The sequence below is a fragment of the Ambystoma mexicanum genome, chromosome 10 (genome assembly GCF_040938575.1).
Source record: "Ambystoma mexicanum isolate Mex_15411 chromosome 10, UKY_AmexF1_1, whole genome shotgun sequence".
Taxonomy (NCBI): domain Eukaryota; kingdom Metazoa; phylum Chordata; class Amphibia; order Caudata; family Ambystomatidae; genus Ambystoma; species Ambystoma mexicanum.
Window position 1 is genome coordinate 289,009,646 of NC_090932.1, and position 17,656 is coordinate 289,027,301.

The window sequence follows — 17,656 nt, forward strand, 5'->3', positions numbered from 1 at the left end:
ATAAACAGTGCTCCAAATATACAGTTGTATTCAGCACAAGGTGGAAAATGCATTTGGGAAACATGAGTCGCACAATAAGTTGGTAAAATGCAAACCACAGTAAACAAGTGACATATTGATACTGCCATTTTCAGTCTTTCGACATCTGCCATTCCTCTGCGGCACATCCGTGCACGCAGGGTCCTGATGGGTGCAACCGGTCAGAAAGACAGAAGACACGGCATGAGAGGTGAGTGTTTGTGTTTTGAGGTGGGTGTGTTTGTAATGTAGAGGGCAGGGGAGAAGTTAAGTGTGGTTGAAGGAGTTTGTTGCGTGCAAGGGAGGAGTTGGGTGGTTGAGCGTCAGTGTTTGTCTGTGAGGGGAGGGTGAGTTTGTGTATGAATGTTTATGGTGAGGCAGAGGAGCCAAAGGGTGTTCGAGGGTTGAACCCCTGATTTTAAAGGGTGACTGCATTCGACAGATTGCTTTCAAGTAGGGCGGGGGCGAATTTCTCTCACTACTTTTTTTTTTTTTTTTTTTTGGTGATATTTTCAAATATTGAAGGCTGCACCAAATAGTCGGAGTGTGGTTTTGCTGTGCCGTCTTCAACATTTTAAAATATTACATTGAACCAGTGTATCTGGTACCCTGGCAGTGATACGTCACCAGGTGAGAGCTTTCCTCTAGTTCATTGGGAACTGGACAGTGAGTAGTGCTGGGTGAACATGTTCGGTGTCCCAAGCTTCTAGAACTTTTTGTAGCAATTTGTTTGCGGGGGGGGGGGGTGGGCAGAGGGGGTTACTGAGGACTAGCAGGCCCTGAATGGCAGAGAGCCTTTTCGACTTTGTTTCTCTTTCGTGGAAAGAACCTTAACTTGAGTGTATTTCGTTCACTTGGAAATTAATTTTTGTCCTGTGTTTTTGCTATTTCTAGTCTACATGTACATTTATTTTTTAACTATCCCGCAAACCTATATATTTTTTTCCGCTTCGGGAGGCATGGCCATTAGTGGGTGTGGGAGAGAGGCATAGCAGTGATCTCAGTATGTGTAGGTGGCTGTTTTTTTCCCCGGAAGTAACTAACAAATATTTGTGGTTAACGCTGGATAGCTTTGCTCCTTCTATTTTTTTGTATGTGATATTTTATTAACTGAGCAAAATGTGTTGACGGTATTTTTGAAATAGCCTAATTCAAAGTCTAGTATATGTGCAGATTTTCATAGCTCTTTCTATATTGCAATACAGTCGGAGGGGTTTGATGGTGTAGAAGGCAGGGCCTGGAAGGATGGCTTAGTTAAGGAGGAGGCAGCATCCAAAGGATGATGTGGGAATGGAGTTTGGGTATCTTTTGGAGCGAGTGGGGTCAGGAATGACCATGAAAGCAATGTCCAGTGAGCTGGGGCAGGAATGTAGTGCGATTTAAGGTATGTTCCTCTTGGGTAGGCAACATTGTCTAGTGGGTAAGAGTTTGGTCTGGTGGCAGAATTAACATTGTAATGGGAAGAAACTTGCTTTTCCCACTGGGCAGTTTAGACGGGGCCCTTTTGAAGTCTGAAGCAGTGGGCCGAGGCGTGTTTTGGAGTGCTTGATTTCCACACTGGGGCTGCACATGTGAACGTATTCCGCATTAATCAGTGGAAAGAAAGGGGGCTGAACAGTCCCAGTGGAAGATGGCAACGCACACATTTTAATCGCATAATGGATGCACCGTCTGACCAAATGAACGTCCTTCAATTAAAGCCGAATTTGTATTTAAATGTGGTCCTGTGAACCCAAGCCTGTTCAATTTGTGTTCAGCTGATCATTTCTACCCCTGATCTGCCTCTCTACCCTTCCCTTAAATTAGTTTGACCTTCCAGTAGAAACTGATACAAAAGGGAGTGTCTAACTCAATTTGTACTTTTAGCATAAGGATGCTGGTCCTGCACAGATGGGCCTCTGATGTTGCCACACATTTGTTAGAGCAGGATGTTTGTAAACCTGCCTGTGTGAGACACTTCAGAAATGACACGTGTGCATGGTCCCCCATTAAACAAGCAGTGATATGGCGTTTAGACGTACCCTATTGAATGCCCTCGTGGCACCCTTAAGTTCCATTCTCCTGGTAATGGCCAGGCCTTGCACTCTGCACTAGCTCAGTCTGCCAATGCTGTTGCAGCAGTATCCTGCGCCTGGATGGGATCCTACACAATAGACTGGAGCACTGTAAACGCTATACAGGGATGATCAAAATAAAGAGTTGATGAACGGGAGATAAAAGCTGCTCCTGGGTATCGTGCATCACATTATACGCAGGGGCTACATCTGGGGAAATGAGGAACTAATAATAGTCCTCCGCAAATTGAACTGCCACATGTGACGCAAATTAGACCATCCTGTCTTTGTTATACTTACGACAAAATGCTCAATTATTTACCTTGCCAAACAGAGTTCATGTCACTTATGGCATCAATTGGCCTGGAAAGCCAAAGATGGGATCCGGTAGCTGTTGGTTTCAAGCAAGCCATGCTTTTCTAGGCTACATTTAGGTGTTCTACAATTTTCTTAATATTTGAAGTTGTTACTGTTCGAAGCGAAGGAAGACCGAGCTCTCCATTGGGCAACAATTGTCTGGGTACCAAAAACAGTACCTCGTACAATTCTTGCAACTCTTGTGCTGCTTCGCCTAACCTCTGTGCCCCTTTTTACACCTGAATGCTCCCAACCCCATACATAACTTCTGCCAGTAACTTAGACCAAGGCAACAGACTGGGGGACAGCATCCACCCAGTTTTTTGAAAGGGCAGATGCTGTGCCTCCTATGGGTTGTACCAGTGAATGAAATTAATGATTTTTAGTTAGTATTCGAGGACTGTAACGAACCCAGGATTGGAACTACAGTCCACCCAAACATAAGATTCGAACCACGTTCATCCGTTTACCACCTCAGACACTTGTACACATAACCACTTGGAAGGGTATGCAAGTGTATGTAAAATGTCATCGTATTACAGCTACTCTTCAGGTAACACTGATGAAGGTTCTTTGGCTTAAAAGATGCACACCTTTTATGAAATGTAGGGCATGAGGCAGGGATGGCAGTAGAATAGCCTGAGCCATGTGTCTCATGACTTTAAAAAATATTCTTTGCTCGCAAGATCCCTATAATACACATTTGTATTCATTATCGAACCGCCCCCCCCTCACCCGTCCAACCTCCCGCTCAGCAGAAGCTTTAGAAGCCTCATTTGAGTAGCACCCAACCAGCCCTTTCCCCAAAGACCTACATCTAAGGAATTCTCCAAATCTGTGGTTAGAGACTACCTTGAAGAAAATAAACCCACTCCACTGATGCAAAGCCAGCAAGAACTAGGTACAAGGAACATCCAGGCAGTGCCCACGGCTCCACAGATCGTTTTTGTCCATTCCACTTTCAAAGTATACAGTCATTGCCCCCAGTTGCTTTTGCTCATATCTGACATTTGGGGGCATAGTGTCCCCCATACTGGGATGGAACAAGAGGTGGGCGGTGATCCTTAAGTTTATTTGACATGGGAAGCTTGCTACAAAGGTTATAGGTAAAATCCACATTATTTGCTGAAGGTATCACTTGGATCAGCCAAGAAAGTACCCCTAAGGAAACCAGGCAATGGTCCAAAGGCCACAAGAAGGCTGTAAATTGGCAACCACAATGCAGTAAATTCAATAAGCCCCAGACCTTCAAATGATTAAATCCAGCAGAGGCAAATCTGAGATGATGTCCACAAGGAAGTAATAAGTAGAATTGGTTCCATCAGGAGAACGTGCCCACTAATGAGCCACGGATGACGATGTACTTGTGTCGGGCAGCTCCTCCACCAGCTAAAATGGTAAATCGTCAAACCTCCAAGCAAGTGCAGCATTGTCCTCACCCCATACACGCAGGTACTGACAAGACTGTCTCTGCTGCACTGCTGTGCACACTGATGCGTCAGGGTGTATCTGAAGAAAGTTCTCGCTCCTTCCCTCGGCCACGAGCCTTCTGCTCAGCCCTAGAACGCCTCTTTTCTTGGTACCAAGACTACTTCTGCTGGCTTATTATGTTTTGCTCTTCTTGCTCGCGTGAATCCGTGGCCGGTGTGTTTAGCGGTATTATTCTCCCTGTCCTGTAGTCCGTGTGGTTACCTGAATGGCCCAATAACTATAAAGGGTGCATCAAGTGGGCCTTATCCCCCCCCTGATAAGTGCATGAGCTGGGCATTGTGGTCTTCATGGTTTCTGTCTGGTATGGCATATGACTGGGGCATTGACTATCATTATCTGATCTTAAGGTATTGTGGTCCTATAAATGGAGCATTCATTGGCAATTTTTCCTCTGATTGCCAACTCCTGTAGTCTGAACATAGCGCAGAGGAACTGTATTCCATCTGATTTTAAGCTTGTGTGGTCGTATGAATGGCGACTTTATTGACTTTTGTCCCTCCATTGCTGTCTCACGGTCTTGTAAACCTTCCATTGGGTGACATCTGCCCTCTGATGCCTACTCGGAATGGGGAGGAGGTGCTGTTGAGGAGTGAGTCAGCCACACTGGTGCCATGGATGAAGCAAACTGGTTATGTTTTGCTAAAATGGCGTCATACCTCTCGGGGCTCGCTGAGTGGAAAAGAATGCGATTTTTGTTTTTTTCTCAAAACCTGTTCTGCTCCTGGCTAAATCTTCTTGGGCGGTAGGTTCTTTGTTCAGGGCATAGAATGTGATTGTAAGCAGCCTGCCGCCCCAGCATCCACCCTGCACCTTGCAGAGTAAATGCATAATACATTGTAGTGCTAGAATGAGATCTGCTTATTCTCTATGATGATCTCTGTATGATGTCTGCCTTCGTGACACAGAAGGCAACATCACTATTGCAAGCTGTGGCTTTCCAAACACGTGTCCTTTATTCTTTCAATCTGTGTAACAAGCATTGTGAATAGTGTGCCACCCAGCAAGTTATTGTCGATGTCCAGTTTGATTTTGTACTGGTCCAGAACATCCTTGAACTAGTTCTGGCAGCACTAGAGCGGGAGAGGGGTGGCTTCATCATAAAACAAGTTTGAACACCACTGCTGTGGGATAGTTCATGAACCTCTGCTAATCGCCTAGATTAATGAGTGGGCAGAGTCCGAGTACCAGCAGATCTCTATGCGTTACATTGACTATGACCAATCCTAGTTGGTGCCCCTAGGGTACAGAGGCTCATCTTCTCCCTCAGCAGTTTGGGAAGGAACCGTCTGGATAGGTTTTGTGATGCTGCACAGGAGCTGGTGGATGGATTAGAAATTGAGTTGGTGCAACTTTCTAAAACTCACTGTCCCAAGAGGTGAGGACATAACCCTATGTGACAGAACGTTGCTGCCACGCCACGGGCAATTTTTAGCTAACTTGTACTGCCTGCCTTGTTTGAGAGTACCATCAGCTCCTGTCACCCCACCCCCCCACTCCCTGCAGAATTGATGTGGCAGTATTTGAAGGCTCCTAGGCAGCTTGTCTCCCATGATGCTGTTTAGACAGGCTTAACAACGAACCATTTGGCTATCCTGGGCCGTCCTTGTGAGCACTTCCACGAGCTTTGGAATTCAAAATGGATGTGTTTCTAAAGCGCACAAGCTATGGGAACACAGCATCATAGCTGAAAGGTCATTAAACTAGCCAAGGGCTCCAGTCCCCTTAATGCTACCACAGAACGGGCAATCGCCTACAGCAGAAAGAGCTTTTAGCGAGTTGCACTGTTCTAGGGCTATAGAGGAGGGCAGGTGGTAGCACTAGTGCTAAACTTGTCTTGCACGGCTCCCCACTGGCCTCTTCTTGAATGCCCAACAGTCTCAGTAGGCGAAAGCTACAAGGACAAACGTGTCTGTGCCCCTCCTGGCATCCTTTGCAGGAGGCCCATCTGCTCTGCGAAGATCCTAGAGCAAGCTATTTTTAGGCAGACACCTTTTCTCTAGCAGCGGGTGGTGCCACATTTCCCATTATAAAATGGTGAATGGTGCACTGGTCCTGGGGCTGCAAGTCGTGATTTAGTCGCTAGAATTTCTTTTCGGGGAATTTTTGCCAAGAAGAAATCACATGCTCCCCAACGTGCTTCGCGTCCCATATAAAAGGCCTGGGCAACTGAGCATCCTTGCAACCAATCGAGCATCTCACTGGCCTCTGTGTCTGTTTTGGTTAAAGTACAGTATTTCTGCTTTGCACATAAGCATGCCATCTCCAAGATGTAGGGATCTGTGCCCTGTGCAACGCGTCACTTTTGTGGTATTTAACCACGCCCTTCAAACTTTGAGTTTCATGCCTTCAAGTGGACTTGGGTGATTGGAAGTGCAGTACACATGGACGGTGGTTCAGGAAAGGTGGGCAGTGTCCTGTAGAGATGTGCCTTATGAAGTTGACCCTCTTCCAACTGCAAGGAGCATCGTGAAGCTGCAACTTTGACTGCTGCATATTTGAATTCCACTGTTGCCCTAAATTACGCATTTGCAATAATTTTATACACGATATTTACTTTTTAGTGACACTGAACACATGAAAATTAACCCTGGCCATCGTTGTTTCCTATTATATTGCTGGTAAAATATAGGCTAAATATAAAAGGTGTGCACACCTTCAAGCTAAAAAGTTATATTTAAATATGTTCCTACATGTACAGTACTAATATGGCAGTGGACTTTCTTCAGTTGGGAAAGACAAATTGAATAACGCTTGAATATTTCAGTGACGTCACTGTCTGAGGTCACTCCGCTTTTTTTTTATTTTTTAGGATTTGAACCTTGCGTGCGACTGATCTTTTCCCAGGTGTCGGTGCTGAGCCTTTTCTGTTCTTGCCCCCTCCCTGTGTAATTGACTGGTTATAGTTTTCACTTTGGACGAGCCCATGATGCGCCCCCCCATTCCTCCTGCAGCTTGAAAGTGGAGTTGGGAAGAAGGGGGGGGGGCGACCGCCCTGTGTCTTGGCGAAACTGGATATCGGCGGATTGTTCTTCTAGCGCGCATCCGTGCAAAAGACAATCGTTCCCTTTGAAATATATCCCACCTGTGTCTTCATCCCCCAGCCTTGCCCAGTCTGATACCTCTCGTGTCCTTTCATCTAGCTCAGGCTCGTGTTCTTGCCAGGAGCTGCGGGGAGGGGCTGCTGAAACCAGGTGACTGGAAACCGAAGACCAGTTTGCATCCCACAGTTATTCATACCAGAAACTTAAGAACATGGCCTAAATAAAGGAACAAGTGAGTGGGACCGTGGCCCAAGCATCGGAAAAAAGCCATAAGATGGAGACGTGCTTAAGTACAGGCAGCTCATGGGCTGGTCCTCTTATGGTCCACTGGCAAGTCATCCACCGGACCCCCGGCTCCATCTTCGGTTTCTGCCAATGTGTGTTCCCATCGAGTGCTGATCTCCAGCCCCTATTGGGTAGGGACTTCAAAATGTTGGCACCATAGTAATGGGGGGGGGGGGGGACAAAAATCGAGTGGCCCCCACCCACTTTGCAGCTTGAGAAATGGTGTCCGCTACCACATATCTTGCAAAGTAGAAAAGCCATTCGGAATGAGGGGGCACCCAGGGAAGCACAGCAAAAGGGGGCGGGGTAAGGGGGTGTGGGGGAGGGAAGAAAGGGTGCTTGCTTTTGGAGACTAGTTGACAGGGGTTGCTCGTCCATAATGGTCAAGGGGGCGTCAACCCTCTTGGTCTTGACCTCTTCTCCATTTTGGAGGATCCAGCCCAATGAAATACACGCGCTTCCCTAGCTGGTGTGGTTTTATAATATATTTCTCCCAGTTGAGTGCTTAACTGTCGAAGGGAAACTGGTTTGACAGGTACAGTCCCCCAGCTGTGCAAGCTCAATGAGCCATGCAAGGCTGGGGGGGGGGGTTGCTTCCCAAGCCTCGCATGTGTCATTGGAAATGCTGGTTGGGGAACTGCAGGTCTGTGTGTAAAGGGGGGCGCTACTGCGCACATACAGACAGACAGAGCAGGCAGGAGTGGGGTGTCTCCACTTGCACGCTCTGGCCTTGCATGCATGTGCAGGAACCAGGAAGCTTACCTGTTCATGCTATCGGGGCCTGGAGCACTGGAGATGAGACCCGAGGCACAAGGTACGTTTATGGAATTATTTTTAAGTTTAAATTATGTATGGATGCGTGCATGCTTGTGGTGGTAGGTGAATGAATGTATGATGGTGGATGCTGGTGTGAGTTTGCTTGAATTTTATTTGAATGTGTTTGTATGTTTGTGTATGGGAGCATTTATGCTTGTTATGTGAGTGCATGATGGATGCTTATTTGTGTTGGTCCAAGCTGATTTGGCGAGTGGGTTTAGGAGATTTGTCCAACAAAGGCATTTAAAAAATGCCTTTGTTGCACAATCCCCCTCCCCACCAGCCAAAATATGCTCTCCTCCTGATGTGCTGTGGGGTCCAGGGACGGCATATTTTTACTGGACATCTAAGATGTCTTTGTTATACTTACGACAAAATGCTCAATTATTTACCTTGCCAAACAGAGTTCATGTCACTTATGGCATCAATTGGCCTGGAAAGCCAAAGATGGGATCCGGTAGCTGTTGGTTTCAAGCAAGCCATGCTCTTCTAGGCTACATTTAGGTGTTCTACAATTTTCTTAATATTTGAAGTTGTTACTGTTCGAAGTGAAGGAAGACCGAGCTCTCCATTGGGCAACAATTGTCTGGGTACCAAAAACAGTACCTCGTACAATTCTTGCAACTCTTGCGCTGCTTCGCCTAACCTCTGTGCCCCTTTTTACACCTGAATGCTCCCAACCCCATACATAACTATGTCCAGTAAAAAATACCATGACTGGGCCCCCAGCACCGTTGGAAAAGGTGCCTAGGAAAAGAAATGCCATGCTGCACCCTGGGACCCCCAGCGCCTCGCAATCTCACAGAATGACATTCATCATTAATGTAATTATGTCTGAGTGCAAGGCGTTGGCGCACCATGGAGCAGGCATGGAATTCTTTTACTGGTCATGATTGATAAAGCAAGCGTAATAAGTGTTATGTAGCTAGACTGGCGTGTCAATGCAGCCAGTCTAGCCATTTCTTATTGTGGTATTTGTATTGAGCATCTTTGGTAAAGCAAGCATAAGTGTTATTATGAAGCAAGACTGGCCTTTTGGTATCACCAGTTTGGACATGTTTTCATACTTTGGTTTTACCATTAAAAATGCAAGCCAACTGGAGTATGTTCTTACGTGGGGATGCTGCCATATAATGGCAGAACAAACCTGGACGTGTTTTCTTATAGTAACGTTACTAGCATTATGTGCAAAGCAAACATGAGTATGTTCTTATATGGGAATACTATGGTATAATGGGGCAGTCAGCATGGAAATGTACGAGTGCAGCACTGTGAAAATGTTTATACTGGGAAATATTGTGCGAAAAGGCATCATGAAAATGTCTTGAGAAATGCCTATGCACTGTTGGTGACTTGCATCTATTGGATTTGTTCGTGAGTTAAAACCAATTGCAAACTGTTTGGCTTGTTACCCAATTTTTCCCCAAAAAAGTGTGCTCTAAAATGTACCAAAAACAACTCTTGGGGGGGGCTCTCCCCCGTTTAAAAAAATTCACCAGCCGCCGTTGCTAGTTAAGGCCCCCAAATCATGTCCTTCTGTGCGTTCCAAGAGCCTTTACTCCCACTACTCCTTTCTGCAAATGTGGCCTGGCCTTGTGTGCGTATGCCGTACACGCCTCGCATCTTGCCCTGGATGGCCAGTGGTTGGCATTTCACCCCTGGGTTACTTGCACCCTTCTGGCCGTGCAGGGATTTAAGCAGTACTTTGCCCAGTTGAGACTTGTGTCAGTTAATGCAGCCCTTCCTGTGGCCTAGTAAAGCCATCCTGCGCATGCTCGGAAACTACATCCAGGGAGGATAGGCCCGCCTGGGAATAAACTCCCGAAGGAGGTCTGCTGTGGATGTGTGCACCGGCTGTGAACAGTTAAAATCCAGCAGCATGATCCTAGTGTGCCTCGTTGCCACCTTCCCCTGTCGCTGCCTTGTCTGGCACCTCTGCTCGTGCATGAGGAAGGACGAGATCCAAGTAGTTTACATCATTCTGCAGCAGCGCGGGCCCCTCTTGTTGTGGTAGTGGTGTCCAGGGATCGAGTTTGTATGGGGTTAAGAGAGGCGGGCCTTCTGTGAAGGTCGTAGGAAATGAGTTGTGTTAAAGCCTGAAAATGTGAAGTTCTATAGTTCACGCCCCAGCTAGAGTTGAAGAGTGTTCTTTCTGTCTAATCCCCTGGAACCCTCGACAGCCTTCACCTGACCTTCTCCCGCCCTCCCCCATTAGCCAGTCCATCAATTGCTGGGGGACAATGGGGTGACGAGCCGAGGCTTCTCCAGAGGCCCCGTCCTCGCTCCCAGCCTCTTAATGGCGCGGCGCCCAATGGTTTCCTCCCCGCTGACGCGGCTCTAATCGGGAATGCCATTGTGGTTCAGAGACGTGGAGCAGCCCTGTGCCGGGGTTTGCATGGGCTTTGTGATGTCCCCTGAACCTGTGACCTCGGCGTGCATGGAGGCCCTGATGAATGGAGATTATCAAAAGAAAGGGAGTAACGGCGGGTTGTGTGCCTGGCATCTTAATATATTTGCCAGTGAATGCTGGCCAGGCTGGGAATATGGCTAGTGTAGCCAGGCTGGATTGCTAGACTGTCAGGTAGACCTGTGGGTTCTTGGCCCTCAGAGGGTCGTGTTGGACAACCAGGGGGTGGGAAGTACCGACCAATACACTCAGAGGGTTGGCACGGTGGTCCCTTACTGTTCATGATGAGAACCTGCACTGGTTGTTCCATCAGTACTGAGCGTTCCTACATGTCAAGGCTGCGGGCCTTGCCTCTGGATAGGTTTTTGCTGAGTCTTATGTGCTGTAGTTTAACTGAATGAATAAACTGATCCCAGAGCAAAGCATGGTATTCTCTTATCAAGATCAGTGTAACTCCTTTTTGGCAGAGTGAACTCTTTATAGTTGTTCTACAGGTGAGGGCTGCAGTGGTTGCCGCCTCAACAATAGGTTGTCTTGCAGGAAAAGGCTGTGATGGTTGTCTCCACTCTGATCGGTTGTCATACAGGTGAAGGCTGCATTGGTTGTTTCCTTAGTGATGGGATGTCCCACAGATGCAGTGGTTCTCCCCTCAACGATGGGTTACTGTGGAGGCTGTAATCTGTGCCACATAGCGAGTTGTAAACTACTGGCCACAGATGTCTCTCCCAGTCACTTATGAAATAAGGGCAGTGCATGGCCTGAGCACACGTGCACCAAACCCTTAACAGTAATGTGCATTCCTAGCGCAAATCGTGATCCAATGCAAAATGTTCGTATTTGGAATGGAATGGAATGGTGGGGTGGGGTTATTTTGCTTCCTCTAACTTTAGCAGTTTACATTTTGTATGGAAAGGATGTAAAAGGAGCTGCAGAATTCAGAACAAAGACATGGATTCCAATTCTGACTTCCTCACATCAACCTTGTATGACCCTGGGCCCAAATAATCATATCGCTTTGTAAGTCAGTCCGGGATGGGGAAAAATTGGCCATGCATAAAACGCGATTTAAAAAGTGCTAAATAAATTTATAAAGAATAGTTTTTATAACCTTGTCTGAAATACTTGCTTCCCTTTACAAAATCGCATGTGATCTTTCAGAAATGTATTGTGTTGTGCCTCATTTTCGCTAGCTACTGAAATTCGGATTGCCTAAACGCTTGCATTGAGCCATGCCGAGGTCTCCTCGGGTACACGAAAGCCCACTTAAATCGATCAAGATTAAGGGCCTAATTGACAGAAGCGTTTTATAATGGCAAAACCCCATTGGAAAAAGCTCTATGACTCGGGGCCTTGGTATCTGAGCACGAGGTTGGGCTTAATGTGCTTGGGCAAGGGTTTCAGACTCTGCGCAGGGCTGTAAGTTGGGGCTGCTGTTATCTTGAAGCTCAAGTTATGCAATTGGGCCATGCTGCCTCACTTCATAAGCACCCTTTAGGGGACTGGACACCTTGTTCTTCCAACTAAAAACGAGGGGCTTTGCTGACCAAAAACGAAATCATGGTTACACGTACGTTTCTATACATGGGAATCCCTTAAAATGGGCTTGGTGAACTAAGTAGAAAACTTCCTGGAAAGACTGTACGTTAGGTTACATTTAATCATTCTAGCACCCAATTTGGTAGATTGGTGCATTCTGCGCTACCCAGTCCCGTTACCTGAAACGGGCACGAAGCCATATCCTAACCCTGTCCAAAGACCAACAGAGGCCCGGCTATCCGTGCCGTATAATGCCTCAAAGATGTAAGCTTGGTGCACGGGTGTCTTCAACCAGGGCTTTAGGGGCAGAAATGCCAGCCTTAAGTTACGAAGTAGAGGGGCACCATTTTTTTCTGCCCAGTTGATATTCTACTTTGCCTGCGATTGGTGTGTGTTTTCTGGACCGTACAGATATGTGATGGTGGTCACCTTAGTGATGGGCAAAGTGCACGAGTAATGTAGTGTAGTAGATCAAATATTCCCCCTTTGGTGAAAGGGCTACAAGTGGTTGCCCCATAAGTAACCTTGTCCTACAGACTGGAGGGGGGCAGGGGCGCTCAAATTCGTGTTTAATAGCTTTGGGCTTTAGTAGTTGGTCTATCTGCCTGATTATTTGATGCAATCCGTCCAACTGAGCTGGATGGCAGTGGGGTCTTGTAACTTGCAGATTGTATGATCCGTGTGGTTTCCAGTAGTCTACACTATGAAAATGCACTTTGGCTTACACTCGAGGTTCTCGTGCTACTCACCCTGTGCTGCGCTCTGGGTCTTCAAATACTGATTTGGTTTACTAAATGCTCACTTCAATTAGACAATCGCATTCCAGTAATTTGTAAAAGGACAGCCTGTGGCAAGGATATGGCTCTTTCAACAACGCCTGAACAAGGACTCATTCCAATGGATGCACAGACCTCAGAGTACTGAGCTAATGTTAAAAGATGGCAGCCCAATTGCTGGCTATCCACACTCTGTACAGCGCTCTGTTGCGCTCGAGCTAGGTCTGTGCTTTAAACCATAAACACTTTAAAAAACAGTTAGAAGCATGGTGCCTGCTAACGTGCAGTCAAATGGTAACCTCAGGTTATGTGAAAGCAGACCACAACTCGCAAAATGCATTCGATTTGTACGTGGATGGCACCACATAACATACAGTTCATGCAAGTGGGAAAACTTTTGAAGTGGCAGCGTACATAACTGGAAGAAATCTGTAATCCCTTTGTAGCCTAACTGGGAAACCTGTGTGTTCCCCAAATAGACCAGGGCTCTAATCAGCAGATGTTATGAACTATGACGCCCAAAATCCCTCTGACTATGCTGGCAATGAATGATGGAAGTTAGTCCCAAACATCTAGAGCGCTAAAGGTTACAATCCGTTTACTTGGAAATCTATAAGTAAAACGCGCAGAACCGCCCTGGATTCTAGCCTGACCACAAACTCTTCACGGCATTCCCCTTAATTTTGAAACTTTTCAGCCACGGAAAACCGAGGATGCAGATTGGTTGAAATCTGTGTCATGGTTCATCATTGTGACCAACATTTTCCAGTTAAAAGCCAGTACTTTCAGGCAAATCCAAGCAGCTGAAAAGTTCCATGGGCTTTAAATGGAGTAAACGTTTCAGCTATTAGATGTAATGCGTTTCCAATATGCTTGCTGGTGGCCTTATGGTGCTTTGCTATTTTCCTGGTGAATTAATTCAAGCTTTCTCTAAATCAGAACACAAAATGGTGGGATTCCAGGTTTGTTGATCTCACTTTCGTGAGGAGAATCCACATGAGATTGAGCAGCGCCATCACTTTCTTGAATGTAAGATTCCTTTAACATCTGCCCATCATGTGAGCCTAGATGTCCTCTCATGCCCCAAGGCTACCCTTTTGGAAATATTGGCACAGTGCAAATTCTTTCACTCTCTCAATTAGACAGGTCTTGTGTCCTCTTTGCCCTGCCCTAAAACTCCCACCAACCTGAAGGTCTTCAAAATAGACATCCAGCAAGAATCCAACTCTTGGAGTCTCCTGGCTACAACAGACACCTGGCATGCTACATACAACTCTTGTACACTCATAAATAATACACTGGGCCAGGCTCTATCCTCCTGTCCCTTTTTTTTTTTAATTGGGCAAGCTTCAGCTTGTCCCCTCCTAATAATTTTTAGAGGGGTGGGGGAGGTGTTGGGGGGGGGGCGCGCGCGGTGTCCGAGGGGGCGTGGGGTCGGGGTGGGGGAGGGGTCAGGGGAGGGGTGTGGGAGGGGGAGAGGTTGGGGGAGGGGTGGGGGAGGGGTTGGGGGGGTGGGGAGGGGTGGTGGAGGAGGGGGAGGGGTCGGGGGGAGGTGTCCGGGGGGCGTGGTCTAGAGAGGGCGGGGCAAGTAGTGGACATCCAGCAGTGCTGGAAGACTTAAAAAAAATAAAAATGTAAATAACAAAGCGTCTGCGAAGGCAGCATTGCCTTTTACCGCGTCTTTGGCACTGGTGTGTAATGCGCAATGCTCGTACATGTACAAATGAAAGGAATCAGTTGTACATGTAGCGAGCATTGTGCATTACACACCAGTGCCAAAGCCGCGGTAAAAGGCAATGCTGCCGTCGCGGGCACTTTTTTTTTTTCTTTTTACTATTCCAGCGCATTCATGGGCTTGGGCGGCTGACTCTGGCCGGATCCCGAGATCCGGCTCCATCTCGGATCTGCCAAGAGCCGGCCCAATGACCAGCACTGGTGGTGGTAGGATTATGATAGGAACCGCTGCTATTTGCATCATTTCCAAGTGCGGGTGCAGATCTGGGTAAGGGTTTGGTTAGTTGGGCTGAGGGGGAAAAAATAAAATGGAGTGCTTTGTGTTGATGGTGCAGATCGGAAGAACCTGGAGAAGTGTGTTTGACTGTTTGCCATGTGTCTGGAACGTCGAGAGCTGTGCATTAAGGTAATATCGGGAAGGACTGATCCCTGGGACACCTATGGCAAAGAAAGGAAGGAATATAGAGCAAGTACAGTATGGAAAGTTGAGTGCCACTGGTTCTGAGCTGCATGGGTCTGTTTACTGAACCTGCTGCAGACATCCCTGCTGGTCACAATTTCCATTGTGAAGATGCGGTCTCATCCCTGGATGGGCTATAAAACTACTTGCCCAGCTAACGCTAGTTGGTCCTGCTCTTCCAAAAAACTAATATTGAGGCATGCACAATTGAAACCTTCAGTAACATTTAGCATACTTCTATTTTTCCAATTAACATGCCAGGCAAATGTAGTCTAATCGGTCCAGGTGTGACTTTTGCATCCATATCCCACAGAAAATGCATGGTACACTTAAAATAACTGAAAGCCATAGGCTCTGTTGGAGTCCAATAGCCAGGCTTGCAACTGTAGTCCAGTGGCGTTGTCTCCATAGCAGCTCAACAGCCCAGCATACACAGGCCAGCCAATACAAGCCGTTTGCAAGTGGCTTAATGGAATTTGCAACAGCTGAGGTTGAATCAGAGTTTCTGATGCAGATGGAGGGGAGAAATAGGGCTATGAACTGCACACTGTATTGCATGTCCAATCATAGACCTTTTTCGGCATCCATCATTTTGTCGGGGTGCCGAATGAGGTCTATGATTTGACATGCAATCCAGTGTGCAGGCTTGAGGTGCTATGTAATCTTGTATCTGCTGTATGCTTGATCCTTTGGTCTATCAATCTCTTTTCTTGATGTATTTTAGGTCCTACTAAGAGCGAACTGCCCAGGGCAGGTCACTCCTTTGCAAGTGTTAGTTCTGGAGTGTGGATCCCCCCCCTCCCCTGAGTACTTGGTTCTGGAGTGTGGATCCCCCTGACAATATAATCAGGTGGCTGGGAGACGAAGATCGGGTTGTCACCTGCCTCCTCTCTTAGTCCTCCACTTTTGGCTGGCAGATAGGTGGACTTGCACCTCGTTATTGTCTGAGCCCTCCAGATGCAGTCTTGGGTCAAATGTAAGGTGGGCAGCTACCCTGGATTCACTGAGTCGGAAGAATTTTACATATGCTTGCATTTGTCCTATTAGAAAGGCTCAACTACATTGGCCCCCATGTCCAGTTCAGGATCTGAGTACGTTTACAATGGCTTATCAATAGGAATCTTAAGTTTGCATGCAGCAAGAATGAGCCTCGGCAAATGCAGGAGATGCTCTTTGCCACTGTGTTCCCTATTGTTGGCTTTATTTGGCTCAATCCTTCCCACATAGTAATGGCGAAGGTTGAGTTCAAAGTAAAGGTTGGCTCAAGTGGCCTTGCTTAGCGCCGTCTACCATACCTCGCAGCACGTGGGTTCTTGGCTAAGCTAATTCCCTATGAAAATGAGTTCACATTGTGCACGAGAATATGGGGCGTTATGAAGAGGTCTTGTGGAGGGATAAGTAGCATAACTCCAAGGGAATGTTACATACCGGTGACCAAGGGAAGTACTCGGAATTAGTGATTGCATAGTTTAGGCACATCTAATACACATTCAAACCCACTGGTTCATACAAAAAGTTTTTAAAAAAAGAGCAACTCTGGTAGCTCCTGGTTCCTGTATGGTAGTGCCTGCTTACAGGGTGATGCCTGACACACAGGAACTGGCTTTAGCGCCTGCTGATCGAATCCCAATTTCAAACCCAGAGATATGATTGTAAAATAGTGTTCCCCGGCTAGCCCTGCGTGCCATTGAGCCACAGTGTAAACACGTTAAATTCCGCTTAGCAACGTTAGCGTTGCTAAGAGGAATTTAAGTTTAATAAGTTCATGCTGGCAATCTCCAAGGTCTTTAAATGCAAAAGTGTCTAGGATTGCTACAGTCATCCATAGTGAATTTCGGCATTTCGAGTATTCTAGTACAAGTATTGAAGGGGAGCCAGAGCCCAATGTGGGGCTCGCCGAGCTCTAAGCAAGACTCTCCCAAGTCTTCCTGTAAACAAGCACCTAGTTACATATTTCAAACAGCTTATTTTCAGCTATTCATCCTTATGAAGCTTACGCTTTGACCTCATTCTTGATAGTTGTAGAAGGGTCTGATCCGAGAAGTGAAAGCCTTCTCTGGGCTTCATTGATGCCAGTCGTTATAGAAATGACATGGAACCTTGCTCTTGGCACTCCTGGTTGGTGAGATTAGGGACTGTGCTAGCCTTCCTGTCTGCTTTCATATTACCCCAAAGAATGTGGCAACTAACCTACAGGGGGTACGGGGAGTGCCAAGAACAGTGCTCTTCAAATTGTTGGGCTGGTTCTCTCAGCAGATGCTCGGCGAGTGCAAGACACTTTCAAAAAGGATTTGGTGTAGAAAAGGACGAGTAATGCGAACATGTTAATTGACTTGATGTAATTTGTACAACACTAATATATACAAATTGAAGTGTTCAAACGTATACACATGGGGGCAAACGAGTCTGCTTATAGAAAAACCAAAATTGTTGGCTTTGCCAGTGCTTGATAAGTATTATGTTTTTTTATTTTTTTTTAATATGAAATAAAAAAAAATTGGCAGACATCTGAAGCTGATAATCATGCGGAGGTCTTGCTAGTGATGAAAACAAGTCTGCCTGTGCACTGGCGTGACTTGTGAGCCCTCAAGCTCCTCCCAGCCAGCATTGAATTCAGGGTGATCATACAATGGACTTAACAGAACCTGTGCTCTCATGAAGTCGGGGTGTCTTGAGCTGTT

General features: G+C 46.7%; 1 protein-coding gene across 3 annotated transcripts in view; it reads left to right on the forward strand.

Annotated features, from left to right (window-relative positions):
• LOC138491357 (heparan-sulfate 6-O-sulfotransferase 1) overlaps window positions 1–17,656 on the forward strand; it is a 312,459-nt gene that overhangs the window by 80,370 nt on the left and 214,433 nt on the right. The window lies entirely within an intron of this gene.